We start from the raw sequence: 18,281 nt of genomic DNA on the forward strand, positions 1-18,281 counted from the left end.
AGAAACACCGGGGCAAACCCCTTCTCTTAGCGATAAGTGTTACTGGGTTCTTTAACGTGCATTACACAACACACGGGACCTACGGCTTTACGTCCCATCCGAAGGACGAAGCAATAATGGTAAAGTGCCTTGCTCAAGAGCACAAGCACCATGTTCCCACGGTCAGAATTCGAACCCATGTACCACGGCACACGAGTCGAACACCGTAACCATTGGACCACAGCACCCCGTGTGCCTAGATTATTTCATTTTATACAACGCCTGAATAAATCCCCGTCATCTGATTGGTCGGTAGTTGAACACGTGTCATTGAATTATATGACACAAAAGGCCACGCCCGGCCACACCTTCAGAAAATAAAATCTCTTATCCGCGATAAATACACGTATCATTACGCGGACAAACTATTGATCTCTGACCAATCAGATAAAGATGAGTTATTCATTTGTATAAAAATAGAATGAAACCCCTTATGTGAAATGTAAACAAGGAAATGATAATTCGTCATTAATTATAAGTGGTAGGGTGGTGGAGTTTTCCAAGCTAGAATGACATATACTCTCACTGACCTGCTCGATCAGAAATATCTCGGAGCTGCGTGCTCATGACGATCGAGTCACCTTGTTGTAATTTCTGGAAGTAGTGGTTTGAGTACAAACAAAATCAGCTTTTTGACTCCAGTGACCTCATGATGACCTATGATCGCAGTTTTGTCATGTGGCATGCTGGGGCTGGGCAACTGATACTTGACAAAGTTTGGTTGAAATCGGTCACAATAATGTAGGAGCAATAGAGACAATGTCGAATTTTGTTACTAACGGAGAGACATGATGATTTGTTGAGCTGCTATCCCGCAGCTAAAAGCCATTTGAAACGTACCTTTCAGAAAGGAATGCAGTTCACATATCTGTTTTACAGATATACCAGTTAAAACATCCACTCACAGGTCGCAATTCCAGCGATATGCTGATCAAAATGAACAGTTAACTGTAAGGGTACGTAGCTGTATAGCTGTGCATAAGCCAGTCACTGCATACGACATGTACAATTCGGAACTGGTTTTTTTTACCTGCACGTATACGTGAACACTGTGAGTTCAGGTGTATTGCTTCGGTGTTGTGGGAAAGGCCCATCCCTATCTTCAAGGTTAAACTATCAAGTTGATGCAAAGTGTTCAGCGATCAGCTTCTATGAAAAGTATAAGGAATAACCTCGCTTAAAAAAATAGTTTCGCTAAGACAGGTTTTGCTGCGTCACTTTCTATTTGTTTAATGTGATGGATACCTGGCTAACAGAAAAGTCAGAATTATCCGTTGGTCTGGAAACCAGACTTTATTGCATGTATATAGGCGATTCCAAGCAAACAGAGACATGACCCCCCAAAACGAAATTAATTCCTGATCTTGTTTTTTAATTTTAAGTTATTGCTAACACATGTAAGGATCAGGATATATATATTTTTTTTTAATATTTTAATTTTTCTTTTCAATATTGAAATTTTAAATGGTTGGTTCTTTTCACACAGAACTAGCCTAATCAAAACCATATAATACTTCGATACTTTTAAGTTGAGATCTTCTCAAAACAATATCAAATTTTGGACCACGGCTCCTTATATAGCAGCTAGTGCGGGTGTAATCTTGTTGCATCATTTTGGGTATTTAATACGAGTAACCAAAAACAAATCCAGTTTTTGATATTGCAGCTAAATGAAATTGATTTTGTTTGCCATTTCATATTTTCCTTCTTCCCTTAGTGACAACCATTGAATTGATAAAACAAATGTAAATGATACCAAGCATGAATTCATCAGGAGGTGTCTAAAAAATGAAATGCGAGTAACCGGTAATGCGAGTATCCGGTGTAATGCGAGTAACCATGTAACTTTCCATGATGATAATGAATACAAATTATGACTTTTGATTAACTGGGTATTTTAAGAAGTAATGTAAGCCCCTAAACAACCTTAATTGATACAGACTAGTATTTGTAGTACACTAAAATAAATCTGATCAGTATTAGAATCCATAGGGCCTACATCAAAAGTTGCTCATAGTTTGCATATAATCGCGTGGTGTGCAATCAATCTAATGTTGATGTACAAACAGTTAGGGCAAGTTTAAGAGTTGATAAGAGAATATTATCCATCAATATGCATAACTTGCATTTTCAGAGCTATCATAGTGTCATGTTCACGTATCTTTCAGCATGTTCAATAGGCTTGTGCTCGGCACCATCAAACTTGTATGAAAGACAACTTTAAATTGAATTGTAATCTTTTAATTATGTTGATACTTGAAGAACGTTTATTTGATTTAATTGTACAGCCTAGCCATTTGTTTTCATTAGTTGTCTGACAGACAACTTAAAATTGAATTGTAATCTTTTAATTATGTTGATACTTAAAGAATGGTTAATTGATTTAATTGTATAGCCTAGCCATTTGTTTTGTTTGATACAATGATTTAGATTAAATTTGACCTGTCCTGATCAAGATTTGAGTTTTTTTTCCAACCTAATGGACCAAATTGTAATGCGAGTAACCGTAATGCGAGTAACCAAAATTCTTCTTTGGTTATCTTTTATTTCTTTATTTGTTTGATGGCTTTATTTTGGTTTCAGTCCATACGTTTATGGTTGTGCAACTCCATGCAGTTAAGAAGATCTGATCAAAATTGTGGAAGTAAAATTTGTACTTGACCCCAACCAAATTGTTGCACAAATTAGTATCCGTAATGCGAGTAACCAACCTTTCTCGCTGTATAATTTATACCCGATTTGGGTCTTCATTTTTCATTAACCATTTAAGTTAAGAACTATGGTGTCCTGTAAATATATTAATTTGGTGATTGCATTTTCAGTTTCAGCAGCCAACTTTTGGCTGTCCTTTTCGTGTAATGCGAGTAACCGTTTTTTCTTCTTCTAAGAGTGCTATGATCCCGTCATGGTACAAACATTTTGGTTTTACCATCAGGGTGAAGCCTTAGATAGAGGATATATTTATGCAGCATAGAGATAGCTAGTCCAACTACTGCTGAAACCACAGCAATTGGAACATGAAAGGGTGCAAAGTGTATTGTGCGAGTAACCGTGGAATCGCCTGTATACTTTCTCCGAACTGGTGTTGTGCATCGGGTCGGGTTGACCAGGCCAAACCGACCTAAATCATTGTCGATGTAAATTGAATCCGAACTGAAACCGATCTGAACTCCCTCAAACAGACCTGGCCCGACAAAAACCCCGAATATCAGGCTTGGGCAACTGTGTCCGCTTTGTGTGTATGAACTTACCCTCATTTCGTGAAAATCGTTGTCTCTCAGTATAAAACTGAATCATACCGTACAATTAAGGCGCTTACAACATGACCTACTGATGGGCCTACGTGTTATAGATCGTGTGTGATTAGAACGCAATCCATTTTGGTCGTACCGGGGACAGTGACTCTGCAATTAATATTGCACCTGAAGAAATTCTAAACGGTTTTTTTTTGGGGGGGGGGGGGGAGGGTTATTTAGGGTTTTTCCAAAAGGGCTGAAGCGACCTGACCAGAAAATCGCAAACGCAAAACCGAAACCGACCCGACCCATCTCAAATGATGGACAAACCGACCCGAAGTCGGTTTCGGGTCGGGTTGGTTTCGGTTTCGGGTCGGGTTTGCGCAACACTCCTCTGAGCATGACAGCTAGCAATGTCGCCCTCTTGTGTTTGATAAATAATTGGATTTGAAGCACTAGTCTCCATGTGTTTCTATGTCAATGGCCATTGCACGCTGTAGGCGTACACACATTTGAAGCTACGCGCTGGATCCTAATCTCTCAATTCGAATATGCTCATCATCATGTCGGGATCGCCTGGGTAGTGACGACATCACGAGCCAGTCCCCGAGCCCTCTTCCTCCAGTTGTCTCGATCTACCATGCAGGTGCGCAGCTCCTCTGCAGATGCGAGATCAGTGTCCCTCTGGTCCACAAAGGTCAGACTTCTTCTCCCTCTTTAAGGCAGTGACCTGGGTGGGCTCCCACAGTATGGTTGGGTGGGCAGCAGTGGCGTAGCCAGGAATTTTTCAGTGGGTTGGGGGGGGGGGGCTGGAACATTTCATGGGGGACGTCATGTAGATCAATGATATTTTTTTTAGAAACTCAAAATATCAGTGGGGGGGGGGAGGCGACTGGGGAGGGGCGACAAGGTTTCGTGGGGGGCGGGCTGTCGCCTCCCCCCACGGCCCCCCCCCCCCCCCTGTGGCTATGCCACTGTAGGCAACCTATCACTATTACGCCATCTTTGATCTTAATCATTCCCACCGAGTTTCTCAACTTCTGATGTATAACACACACAGGGGTATCATTCCGAATGTCAACGATGTGGACCGTCTCACGAGAGGTGCGCATTGCTAGAAGATCTCCGTCTACAAAAGCATCCACATAAGGATCAACCTCATTTTTATGTAATTCTAATTCTTGGAAATGAGAGCAATTCGTAGCCCAGTTTCTTTCCAGGTGGTAAGCTCTCATGTAGACGCCTTTCCACCTGCAAGTGCTGGTTAAACCAGCTGTGTTGTCCTCGGTCACGTCATTATTGAAGGTGATGCCGCTGTTCTGAACTGCTACTGTAGCGTCAGTTGCTTGCTCTGAAGGTCCGTAAGAAGGTATCTTGGCAAGGTTTACGGTGGTGCCGTAGTACTCCCAACCTTTGCTTTGACAAAGAGGGCGCAAGAGTGAATCCAGATTGGTTGCATCGCGTAGCCAACGGCTGCATGATGCCACATGACACAGGCCAGACGCATTAAGACGTTGAAAATAGTCTCTAATATTTCGTCAGGCACGCTTCACGGGCGCACTCTCGCAAAATGTGGTTCGGCAGCTTTCTATACAAAAACCTCGTTGGCTCGGGGTTTTGTGCGTAAACCTTATCAGTCAGTTGATCACGCTCAATTGAGTTCAACCAAACCGCAAGTCCCATCATAAGGAATACGTTAATACAAGTGTGTCTCGTTTTAGGCGAATGACGTTTTAGGCGAACTGGATTAATGGACCGATCCAGTAAACCCCGCCCACTGCGCACTGGGCAAATTAACACGTGCTCCTATCCAATACCACACTGCATTTTTCACTTTTGTGCGAGCACGTCGGGCATATAAGTCACGGCTGTGATTGGTCAGAACACCATGGGGCGGTGCTTACTGGATCGGTCAACCATAGTCCACCCACACACCGTATACCTTTATTAGAAAAAAAACTCCGTTTATTTCGTTGCATTCCCGATGATCATTATCGTACACCACCATACATTTATCGTGAATTTCATGTCGCGAAAAAAAACGATGTTGTAGAACTTCAATGTCTAGAAAAAAATTGCGATCATCGACAGAGTCGTGAAATAAATTATTTAGTACGTCTTAGTTGTCCCTAGTTCGGACCCAGGGGCGGCGAAACCGGGGTAACACTCTACCCCCCTCCCCCTAAATTTTCCCAAGTGCCCCTCCTGCGGACATAAATGTGCCCCCCTTGAGCATAAAATGTGCTGGCCCCCTCGAGATAAAAACAAAACTGTCTCTAAAATTTCGGATAATTTGTTTTCCCAAAATTGTATAGCCTGAGAGTTCTGATATGAGCGGGGAATATGAAAACAGGAGCCCTAAAACCTCTACAATGGGCCTTGAAAATGAGCACATTATAAATTTCAACCGGAAATACGTCAAGCACCAAGCATTGGAATTTTCAAGGCCGAATTTCTGTCTCTTAACATAGATGACATCATCAGGGGGCCCACTTTGTTGGGGAATGGATAGGTCAATACACAATTTGGTTGAGGACTGTGTTTACCGTGACTGTTTATTCCGCAACAATATTTTAATACACATTGATTGATTGATTGATTGAACCAGTGGCGTAGCCACGGGGGGGGGGGGGGGGGGGGGGGGGGGAGGGGGGATTGGGGGGGGGCGACAGCCCCCATGAAACCTTGTCGCCCCCCAGTGCCCCCCCCCTGACATTTTGAGTTTCTAAAAAAAATTCATTGATCTACATGACGCCCCCCCCCCCCTACATGAAATGTTCCAGCACCCCCCCCCCCCCCCCCCCCCCCCCAGCGCCCCCCACTGAAAAATTCCTGGCTACGCCACTGGATTGAACTGGTTACAGTGAACTGAGTCAAAGAGAACTGGGTGAACCGAAATAGACTAGAATAGAAATAAAACAGAATTGGAATTGAAACAGAATGAGATACTGCTAGTGGAGCAGCACTTATTTACTGGTGGAAACAGGAAGTCTTGAGAATAAGAAATACTTAAGATTAGGGAAACTTAGTCATATCGTGGTTTCCTTGAGTCTCAGAAAAATGACTAGGAATGAGTAATATAGTTCCTTAAAACAATGATCTTGAAAGTAACTTGGTTGTACTAAGAAACTGACCAAAGACTTGTGTGTGGGCAGTGAAGGTCATTTGCTCTGTATAAAAGTATAGGGACTACACATTGCATAGGCACTGTACGGGTGTATGTGTATACAAGGAAAACAATGAGTAATGCATTCAAAAGAATTAATCACTAAAAAGTTCAAAGGAACATTGATAATTAAAGTGTGATAATTAACTGAAAATTAAGACAATTGAGAATTGAGAATTGATAATCTGAAAACGCTACAACTTCATTTAAATATCTGCTCGGTCACCATGGCGTCTGCATATTACATCCCTACTGATGAGATTATGCATGCAGTATATTCCACAAGATACAGAACCAGAATAAAATGGCCGGTTTCGAAGAGCGCTCCAATTTTTGTAAACTTGGTACCAGCCCAGCCCCCCCCCCCCATTTGATTTTACGGAGGCCAAGTGTCCGGTGAAAAAAACCATGTCGACATCAAGTTCAGCACGGATGTGCCCCCCCCCCCCCCCAAAGCTGGATACGCTGCTACACCAATGGAAGATGCCTTTTATTGAGCAAGTGCCCCGGTGATGCGACTGTAACCGGTCAGTCCAAAAATTCAACCCCCAAAAGTGGGTGCAGTACATTTTGTTTTCGTCCTTCACAAATTTATTCAAACAGGCAATTGTTTTCAACTCAAGTTGGTCAGTATGAAACTGTGCCACCCCTCTAAGTAATTCTCGTGGCCAAAATGTAATCGCCCATCGGGATTACGTCATTAGCATTCTATCCGATTCTCATTTCTGACCCGGGCTTGTGCTGAATGCACATTATGCAAATAACGTGTTTAGAAGATTTCCACTCAGACTCCAGCCCTATTGTTACATTCATGCCTCGCTGATCGCCATGGTACAGCGACCTAGCGTGCACGGGCTTTATTTTAAGCTGTTGTTTCGGTGCTGGGCTAGCCCTTCATTACTGTCGTTGTGCTCCTCACGCTCACTGCATGCAACTCATTACACTGTTCAAAATTATCATTTTGGCTCTGTATAAAATTGTTTATTCCAATTGAACGTGCACATTGTGTCCAATTGATATTGTACTATCAAAGACATCGTTACCATTTACTCCAAGATCAACACCAAGAGTGGCAATGTCTTCAAGAGTAGAAAGAGGTACGTTACATGTCTCTGATTAATGCACATGTGTATAAGGTTCTCCTACAAAATCTAGGGCCATTTTAAGTAAGCTTAAGGCCTTTATTTGTGTATAAAGTATAACTTGGGGATAAGCAATAATAAGTGATTAGGGATTCGTTTCACGCGTGCAGTGACATTGCGTTCGCACGTAGAATAAAAACTAATTTGCATAAAATTTCGTCAGACACGTGCAGTGACATAGTGTTCGCACGTACAATAAAAAATGCATAAGAATTCATCTCACACGTGCAGTGACATTGTGTTCGCACGTAAAATATAAAATTTGAATAATATTTCGTCCTACACGTGCAGTGACATTGCGTTCGCACGTAAAATATAAATTTTGAATTATATTCCGTCCTACACGTGCAGTGACATTGTGTTCGCACGCATAATATAAACTTTGCATAGGAATCCATTTCACACGTGCAGTGACATTGCGTTCGCACGTTTAATTTGCATAGAAATTCGAAAGACGCGTGCAGTGACATTGCGTTCGCACGTTTGTAACTAAAATGGGGCGTGGATATAGGCTCCGTTAATCCGAAGCAGTTTAGATATAAAGTTTGAGACTGCAAAAAAGAAGCCACTGGCCGGCCAGGAATTGTTTTCTGGCTGAGCGGATAAATTGCTTCATTTCAAGGCAGTAAAATGCTTTAGTTTTATTTTAGAAAGCTCTGGTAAAAGTAGAGAGCTTCGTCACCTGAAACAGAGAACTCCTTAAATTTCATTGGATGTTAAAAAAAGTTTACATGGAAGATAAATTACAGCAGAATTAAGGTTGAACGAAAATGATTATTTTATTCAAAAATAATGCAATGCCAATAGGAATTTGTCACGTGCAGTGACATTGTGTTCTCACGTGTGTTAATTTGCATATAGGAATTCATAAAATACGTGCAGTGACATTGCGTTCGCACGTTGAGTAAAACATTTGCACAGAAATTCGTCTGAAATGTGCAGTGACATTGTGTTTGCACGTGGGGAGAAAATACAATTTCGAAAGAATTCGTCAGACACGTGCAGTGACATTGTGTTCGCACGTGAGTTAATTTGCATAGGAATTTGATTCGTGCAGTGACATTGCGTTCGCACGTGGAACAGTTGAAGGGTAGCGTTCCAGTGGAAGTTTTTTTCAAATTGTTGTCCCTGAATAATTAAACTCGCTAATTTACACCAGTATTTTCAATGATAAACCTGTGACAGTGTCTCCTTCATTGCCACATTGACTTGCAGGTCATATGTAACTCCCTTTCTGGAGAAGGTTAAAAGACGTTCTCCACCTCAGTCTCAGAAACTAAAAAATAAATTGACACAGTATAAAACCTAGTCAATATTCTGGGCAAAACGTTGGTGCAAGTGATGCAAACAATTAATTAGGTTTTTTTGTAGGTCAAGTTGGGAGGAGTGCAGACGCTGCAGGCGTGCATTATTATGCAGCATTCGCAACGCAAAGCAAAGCAGCTGCTGCATTTGTAGGAGTGTTAGGATAATGTTATAGGCATTTAAATTCGGCGAAATATTCTCATACGCGTTTAGAAACCTCCGCACCGCGTTCTATCGCTTTTCCGTTCGATAATAAGGCATATTCATACGTAATGTTCGGCAAACTCGTGTTTTGGGTTTTTTTTGGCTAGACCGGAGACGGTTTGGTACGAAGACTGTGAAGGGACATGGGAGTTATTTAGTTTTTTTTTCATAATACTATTACGTATGTATTGTCACGTACGTACGTAACTCACGCACGTACTTGAATATTATCACGTACGTAGGTAATACTATCACGTAGGGCCCACGTGATAATTATTACGTACGTAGGGCCCACGTGATAATTATCAAGTACGTATACACGACGTATACTCGTTTAAGGATACACGTATTATCACTTACATATGCAATGCATGTACGTACGTAATATGTACTTATTTATCGGGTATGTACACAATAATAATAATACTAATATTGCGTTAGTACGTAATATTATATTATCACGTACGTATGTGATAAATTAAATGTATCAGGTACGTACGTTGTGATTGTCATATGTATAGTAGTAGGCCCTATATAAGAACTATATGTTCATCTCTTCTTGGTCTTCGTACCCGCGTATCCGCATATCCGCGTACCTGCGTAATCGCGCGATTTCGTGTACCATACTTCGAAGTGATAAAATCTAGGGAACTGTTTAGCAAAGTGCAATGAACAGTGTTAGGGGAAATGAAGCAAACAAAAATTAAGGAGCAAGCATAGCCCGCTGCGAGCATGCGCACATTGAGCCTGCAGGCAGTGCGATGGGGAGTTTTAGAAGTTTTCTAAAAAAAAAGAAATTAGAAAAAAGTATAAAAGTAACACTAACTTAATGCAAACGAAAAGCAGTCTAATGAATAACACTGTCCCCCTAAACTTGAAAGTACTGGTGTATTTATTTTATTTTCGCTATTAAGAAACCTCACTCGCAAATTTAAAGTCGATTTTGTAATTGATTGAGAGTCATTTTGTGATGTTTTATCGATCAACTGGAATGCTGCCCTCTATACGGACATTGGCTGGTACTTTGCCCAACTCAAAACAATAATTAAACAAAGTTAGTAAAACAACTACAGAAAGTGGCAGTGCCTGGTGCGTTGTCCACCAACGACGATATAATTTCTTTCTCATTGTATAAAATGTTTAAGAGCAAACAAGATTCATAAAAGCTAGGCCATCGGCAATTGACAGTGACCATGCCTGGTGCAGTGTCACTTGTAAGGGATACCCTCTGCGGTGCATATTAGTAGGGGATTTCCAAGAGGCCCCTTCCTTCAGAAGAACTTGAACATTAAAACTTAAACCATTTAACAAAAACACGGAAGGACGTTACTACTTAAATAGCCTAACAGAGAAAACTGTTGGTTAATAATTAACACTAATTCCTAAATGAGCTCTCTGTTAAGGTGACATACGCTCTTATAGTAGCACTAAAAGGTCAAAAAATCTGGGATTAACAGCGTCTGTAAAAGCGCCGCATTGTCTATACTTTGCTAGTCTGTGAGCAGTGAGGGCACAGTTGACAGTTGACCATAGTTTAATGATCGTAGTAATATCAAAAGTCATAACTTTGGTTAATTATACTTTGCATAAATTTATATAAAAGACATTTTTATTAAGTATTTAAAGATAAACTTATCTGTGAGTAAAAAAATGCTTACAGAGAGAATGACTTTTGGGGAAAAAACTCAAAAGTAGATTGTATTTTGTTTCATTGTAAATGTTGCATGTTTGATTTTTTGCCTTTGTGTGCATTGCTCTCTGTGTGGTGTGATTCTTTTTAATGGTATCCGTCTGTTGTCTCTGACAATAGACATAATTAAATGTTTTTAAATCAAATTAATCGTTGCGGCTACGAAATTGTCAAATCGTTAAGCAAAATCGAAGCAGATGAATAATACTTGAAATCAGTGTTATTTTTTTCTCAACTGCAATACGTCGGGCAAAAAATGTTTCGGTTTTGAAGCGGCAAGCCTCAAATTGACGAAAATACGAAATCAACTTTAAAATGTTAGGCAGTATTGGAATAAATAATACATGAAATCGGTGTTATTTTTTTACCTTTACTGCAATACCTACCCGGATATTTACTTGACTACGCGTATGACGAAAACTGAAAACAAAATTCAAATCTGTCCAAAATAAATTGTAGCGAAAATCACATCGTAAGCGAATTTTTTTTCCGAAAAAAAAAATCACTCCGCTTTCTACGTGTAGGCCTAGGAAAATGATGAAAATAACGCGAGGAAAACATCACAGCGTAAGTGAGAGTAAAAATACCCGAAATCAGTATTATTTTTCTTGTCACAAAGTAAACAAAAAGGGCTATGGAAATAACAAATCAAAATGACGAAAATAACGGCATAAAAATTAATCATCCGCAAAAACATTGCATTGCCTCAAAAAGTCGGAAAGCGAATTTTGGCAAACGGTGGGAAAATGACGGCAGCAAAAGAAAATGAAATTGGCGAAATTACGAGAAAAAAAATCACACCATAATGAACAAAATATCTGTTTAGAAAATGACTGAATTTCACTTATAAACAGCGGCATTTCAAAAACATCAAAATTGTTGACATTGTCGAGAAGTGCCTTCAAAAAGACATAATTGCCCCCCCCCCCCCACCACCACCAAAAAAAGTACATTGTGAAAGGGTACAACTTATTGGCAACCTGCCATTATCGGCGTCGGCACATGTTCGTGTGCATTATGACAAAAAAAAGATCATGTCTGTTTTTAAAAGTAAATAGTGGAAACATGGGTAGAATCGTTTAGTTTCTATTTGGTAACAAGTGGCCTTATTACAGGTAGGCTTAGACATAATGCTTTGGAATGTTTCACTTCAGTAACAAATGGGCTAGGCCCAGTGTTTTCGTAACCCTGTTCACTTAGGAAAGAGTTGCAGCTTTCATCAAAGAAACTGATGATCTAAAAGCTGAGACTGCATGGATGAGCTAGGCTGCTTTGTCTGGACGAAAATCAACCCTCCAATGCTCCAACGGCCTCATCACACAGAAACTCGAGGAACCGGAAGCAGGGAGTAGGACCGACAGATGAACGGATGACCTGCTTGCTGGGCTACCCATTACTGATTCTTGAGGTTAGTTTACATGTTGGCCTCCTCTTCGCAGGATCAATCAAGTCACAGAACTCATGAAAATGGGCGATCTGACTCTGTTATAATGTTCTTCCACAAACAACGAGTTCTGGTAGCGGGCTTTGCTTTGTGGGGTAAAAATCGATGTTTTCTTTCCCCTTTCTAGCCCTGGCACGAATACAACTCAATAATTCGAATGTTTCCTTTCGTATCCTTTCAGAAAAATGAGGACCACTGACTGGTGAGGAAATTGCTTTACTGAGATTGATGAGCCTGCCTCAAGACATCTTCAGGGCTCCAAAAGCCTCATCAAACAGAAACTCGAGGAACCGGAAGCAGGGAGGAGGACCGACGGATGACCTGCTTGCTGGGCTTCTCATTCCTGATTATTAGGTTAGTATACATTGAGGCCTCCTTTTAACAGGAACAATCAAGTCACAGAACTAATTTAAATGGGCGATCTGACTCTGTAATTATGTTCGTCCACAAATGAGTTCGGGTAGCAGGGCTTTGCTTTGTGGGGTTAATTCAATGTTTTCTTTCCCCTTTCGAGCCCTGGCACGAATACAGCTCAATAATTCAAATGTTTCCTTTCGTTATTTGAATCCTTTCAGCAAAGTGAGGACCACTGACTGATGAAGGAATTGCTGTACTGAGATGAGGATGAGCCTGCCTCAAGACATCGTCAGGGCTCCGACAGCCTCATCAAACAGAAACCCGAGGAACCGGAAGCAGGGAGGAGGACCGACAGATGAACGGATGACCTGCTTGCTGGGCTTCCCATTACTGACTATCTGGTTTGTGTACAAAACAGAAACAATCAAGAACTAATCAAAATGGGCGATCTGGCGCTCTTCTATGTTCGTCCACAAACAACGAGTTCTGGTAGCGGGGCTTTGCTTTGTGGGGTTATTCAATGTTGTCTTTCCCCTTACGAGCCCTGGCACGAATACAGCTCAATAATTCAAATGTTTCCTTTCGTTATTTGAATCCTTTCAGCAAAGTGAGGACCACTGACTGATGAGGGAATTGCTGTACTGAGATGAGGATGAGCCTGCCTCAAGACATCGTCAGGGCTCCGACAGCCTCATCAAACAGAAACCCGAGGAACCGGAAGCAGGGAGGAGGACCGACAGATGAACGGATGACCTGCTTGCTGGGCTTCCCATTACTAACTATCAGGTTTGTGTACATGTAGCCTACTTAAACAGAAACAATCAAGAACTAATCAAAATGGGTGATCTGGCGCTCTTCTATGTTCGTCCACAAACAACGAGTTCTGGTAGCGGGGCTTTGCTTTGTGGGGTTATTCAATGTTGTCTTTCCCCTTTCCAACCCTGGCACGATTACAGCTCAATAAATCACATGTTTTCTTTCGTCATTTGAATCCTTTCAGAAAAATGAGGACCACTGGCTGATGAGGAAATTGCTCTACTGGGATTGATGAGCCTGCCTCAAGACATCGTCAGGGCTCCAAGGGCCTCATCAAACAGAAACTCGAGGAACCGGAAGCAGGGAGGAGGACCGACGGATGACCTGCTTGCTGGGCTTCTCATTCCTGATTATTAGGTTAGTCTACATTGAGGCCTCCTCTTAACAGGAACAATCAAGTCACAGAACTAATTTAAATGGGCGATCTGACTCTGTTATTATGTTCGTCCACAAACGAGTTCTGGTAGCAGGGCTTTGCTTTGTGGGGTTAATTCAATGTATTCTTTCCCCTTTCGAGCCCTGGCATGAATACAGCTCAATAATTCAAATGTTTTCTTTCGTTATTTGAATCCTTTCAGCAAAGTGAGGACCACTGACTGATGAGGGAATTGCTGTACTGAGATGAGGATGAGCCTGCCTCAAGACATCGTCAGGGCTCCGACAGCCTCATCAAACAGAAACCCAAGGAACCGGAAGCAGGGAGGAGGACCGACAGATGAACGGATGACCTGCTTGCTGGGCTTCCAATTACTAATTCTTGAGGTTAGTTTTTAGTTACATGTACCTAAAGAATAAACAGAAACAAGTAATCAAAATGGGTGATCTGGCGCTCTTCTATGTTCTCCCACAAATAAAGAGTGCTGGTAGTGGGGCACTGCTTTGTAGGGTTAACTCGAACATTTCGTTTCCCCCCCCCCCCCTCTTGCTCTACCTTTCAGATATTTCTTAATAATAATTCGGATATTTTCTTTAATTAGTCATTTGAATCTTTTTACAGACATGAGGACCACTGACTGGTGAGGGAATTTCCCTATGATGGATGAGCCTGCCTCAAGCTGCCATGGGAGGACCGACGGTTGACTGACTCTGCCTGCTTGGTTGGCCATTACCGATTCTTGAGGTATGTTTACTTGAAAAGAGACCAGGGATATGTAGGCCTACACTTAAATTTGTTATTCCTTTAATACTATGTCACCTCTTACGATGCTTGATTTCCTCTTTAAATATTAATTCTAAATTTTGCTAGTTTACTCTTATTGTCATGTTATAGAAGATGAGGACCGCCAAGTTTGGATGAGACTGGAAAATTACGAAGCTGCTCTGTCTGGACAAGGATGCCCTCATCAGACACTTTCCAATTTGCGGAATATTGGATCAAAAATCAGACTGCATATTATTTTGCAATATCATAAAACATAAAGTGGCTGAGAAAATGATGAAATTTACGCCAAAAGTAACTGAAATCAGTGTTGTTTTTACCTTTACTGCGATACCTACCCGAAATATTTGACTAAACGCGTGTGACGAAACGTGGAAACAAAAATCAAATCGGTCCAAATTAAATTACAACGAAATTCACATAGTACGTGGAGTTTCTTATCGCAGCACGGCACTCTGTTTCTACAGGTAGCTACTGGAAAATTACGAAAATTACACCGAAAATCAACGCGGCATATAAGTGAAGTGACGAAACATAATTTACACGGCTAAAAAAGCTCGTTAGTAAGAGAAATAATACTTGATATCAGTGTTATTTTTCTCACCTACAAAGTAAAAAAATTTCGATTGCGGAAGAACGAAATCAAAGAGACGAAAATTACGGTAAAAAAGATTAACAGCGGCAGCGAAGGAAATAAATATTTGAAAATCGGTAATTTTCTAAACGTCTAGGCCCTATATGCCATGCAAAAATTTGCTAAGGAAAAATGACCGAAATAATAATAACAACAAAATTTCAAATTATAATCGGCAGCCACTTCCGGTAGGTACTACACTGCTTAAAAAAAGTCGGAAAGCGAATTTTGGTAAACGGTGGGGAAAATGACGGCAGAAAAAAAGGTAAAAAAATGACGGAAATTAATGAAAAACTCCATTATATCGATGTAAAGAAAATGACTGAATTTCAATTAAAGCAGCATGTTAAAGGCATTCCCCTAAGTTCTAGGCCTACACCACATCTTTTAAGTATTATTCGTCAGCGAAAATAACTGCAATTTGTGACATTGTCAAGAAGTTTGCCTTCAAAAAGGCCAGAAATAGCCAGGTTATGCATGTGAAAGGGTACAACTTAAGTGTAATCAACAAAGCGATAGGGAAAATGGCTGTATAAGACATGCGACATATTTACTATCGCATGCGACATTTCTCCGTGTTTTTTTTAAGGTTTAAACTTAATCTACATCATTTGTGTGAGTCCGATTTGGAAAGATCGGCAGGGATACATGTTTTCATCAAGTATATATTTCTCCTTTGAGTTACTCATTTGGTTGTCATTTGACCTTTGATAACGTATAAGGCCGACAGTGCTGTTTTATTGAGGGGAGAACACGAAAACCATAACGGAAAAAAGCGTTGCAGTAGTTAAAGAGATCGGTCTGATATAGACTTTCACGAGTATGGGCTACGTGTGGGCTACGAGTATACCGTACTTAACGTAAATTTCAAAAGAAAGCATTTCAAGATATGCGACAGGTTTAGAGTAACATAGAAAACTACTATTTTCTTGTTGATTTTAGCCTACGTGTAACCCTCCTTCCGTATAGTTCTATGTTCAATGTAAGTCCAATTTGGAAGGGATCGGCAAGGATTAAGATGGCATTTTGTCATCTTAATGTCACGTGAATTTCTTTTAATGGTTGTTTATAGTGTGCGAGTAATATGTAGTTTCCAAAGCAACCTGCCATTATCAGCGTCGGCACATTATGACAAAGTAATCGTGTCTGTTTTAAAAAGGAAATAATGGAAACATGGGTAGAATCGTTTGGTTTCCATTGGGTCCTACCCATGACCTGGTTATAGGTAGGCTTAGACATAATTATTGGCTACATTTGCAATGCTTCACTTCGGTAACAAATGGGCTAGGCCCAGTGTTTTCGTACCACTGTCCACTTAGGAAAGAGTTGCAGCTTTCATCAAAGAAACTGATGATCTAAAAGTTGAGACAGACTGGATGAGCTAGGCTGCTTTGTCTGGACGAAAATGAACCGACGATGGACTGACACCGCCCGCTGGCCTGGCCATTACTGATTCTTGAGGTGAGTTTACTTTGAAAACGTGTGATTGTAGTTTGTCCCTCCTACAAAATCCACAGTGCTTGATTTCCTAATAAATGTATTTTTTTTAAATTTGCTTGCTTATTTTGTCATGTTTAGGACATGAGGACCACCAAGCTTGGACGAGACTGGACAATGACGAAGCTGCTCTACTGGACAAGGATGCCCTCATTGGAAACTTGAGTTAAAAAAAACTAGCCTGTACAATATGAAATGATAAATCGACTGCATAATGCAACGTCATTAATGTTATACACTAAGGCAACAACAATAAAATAAAATGAAAAGTAATTTTGATTTCATTAAATTATTTATGCCTCTAAAATAATCTTAAACCGGATACTGCAACAGACAGTTAACAATGGACAATAATGGAAACTTGCTGAACAATTATTGTAAGGGTAATAATTTGTCACTGGCTTTTTAGCAGTGACCTGTCTGAGAGAAGGGATGTTCCTTTGATCTGTCCTTGGTCATCCAAAATTATTGCACCAATAAGTTAATATTTCATACTCCTTACCTTAATGCATTCAATTGGATCTTCTCGGTAAATTATAAACGAGGTTTTGCCTAAGGCTTTCTATTTGCTTTTTGTTCAGTTGACAATGGAGAATTTTGCTCTATAAATTTAATTTGATATTGAAAGTGCATTTTTAAGAAAACCAATTTAAGTCATAAGAGTTTTGAAAGATTTCAAAAAGGATTAATTTATTGTTTAAAAACTGAAGAAATGTAACAAACTTTATTTAAATTTAACGTCTTTAACAAGACGTCGGTTAACTAAAACGTGACTTTCTTTCCATTGTATATTTATTAGAAAACACCAGAACGTTTAATTTTTAGGAAAATTTAAAGAAACTGTTCAGGAACTTCTATCCATCAAAATGTATTGCAACAGGTGTAAGTGACACTCAAATTACATTTGTGTTTGTCCTTTTGTGATTTATTTCATTGCACTTTTTTTACTTGTTATATTTTGTACTTCGTATGCACAATTGTTTTTCTTGGTGGTTTTGCATGTCTTTTCATTTTCTTATTAATAATTAACTAACCTCACAAAAGGATGAACGCAAAATATATATCGAGTGTTGAACTTGCCTCGCATCAAATATTTTTTTCACATTATAGCTAAATTAGACACAAAATTTTCCTGAAATGTTTCAAAATAATCTAGGAAATTTTTGGAGGGGGGGGGGCATTCCCAAATTGTATCTTCCCATTTTAAAATCTTATTCACAAAATGGCGAAATACAAAAACCTGGCTTTACCGTGTACAGTCGTGTCGTCGTTGCTTACGTAAAAATCATCTATGATATTACAAAGTGATAATTCATTTCTCAAATTTATTGGCCTTCTGCCGAACTTTTTCCTCATTTGGAATATTTTGTATTTGTTTGTATGAATTGGTTTAAATATTTGTATGTCAATAAGACTTAGGAATTAAACAAAATAAATAAAACTTGAAAGATGTTGGAAGTTTGTCAGTATTTTGCCTATTTTTGTTTTTAAATTAGTTGTTGGCGGGGGAGGTCAAGCTACTACAAAAGTAACAAAACCAAGCTGAAATGACGTTTTATTATTTATGGGTGATTGGGGGCGGGGTGCGCACA

General features: G+C 40.1%; 2 long non-coding RNA genes across 4 annotated transcripts; both read left to right on the forward strand.

Annotated features, from left to right (window-relative positions):
- The first annotated feature begins 7,319 nt into the window (after window positions 1–7,319).
- LOC119736061 lies at window positions 7,320–17,733 on the forward strand. 3 transcript variants are annotated; one of them, XR_005272266.1, is made up of 3 exons: window positions 7,320–7,538; window positions 16,481–16,653; window positions 16,771–17,733. It is a non-coding gene; the product is annotated as an uncharacterized LOC119736061 (long non-coding RNA). The 3 variants fall into 3 exon arrangements; XR_005272267.1 differs by lacking the exon at window positions 7,320–7,538 and adding an exon at window positions 14,432–14,519; XR_005272265.1 differs by lacking the exon at window positions 7,320–7,538 and having other exon boundaries at window positions 15,919–16,653.
- Window positions 11,328–14,012, forward strand: LOC119736062. Its single transcript, XR_005272268.1, has 4 exons — window positions 11,328–12,190; window positions 12,408–12,580; window positions 13,584–13,756; window positions 13,978–14,012. It is a non-coding gene; the product is annotated as an uncharacterized LOC119736062 (long non-coding RNA).
- Window positions 17,734–18,281: the final 548 nt, after the last annotated feature.

This window comes from Patiria miniata, unplaced genomic scaffold, assembly GCF_015706575.1.
Source record: "Patiria miniata isolate m_02_andy unplaced genomic scaffold, ASM1570657v1 HiC_scaffold_29, whole genome shotgun sequence".
Classification (NCBI taxonomy): domain Eukaryota; kingdom Metazoa; phylum Echinodermata; class Asteroidea; order Valvatida; family Asterinidae; genus Patiria; species Patiria miniata.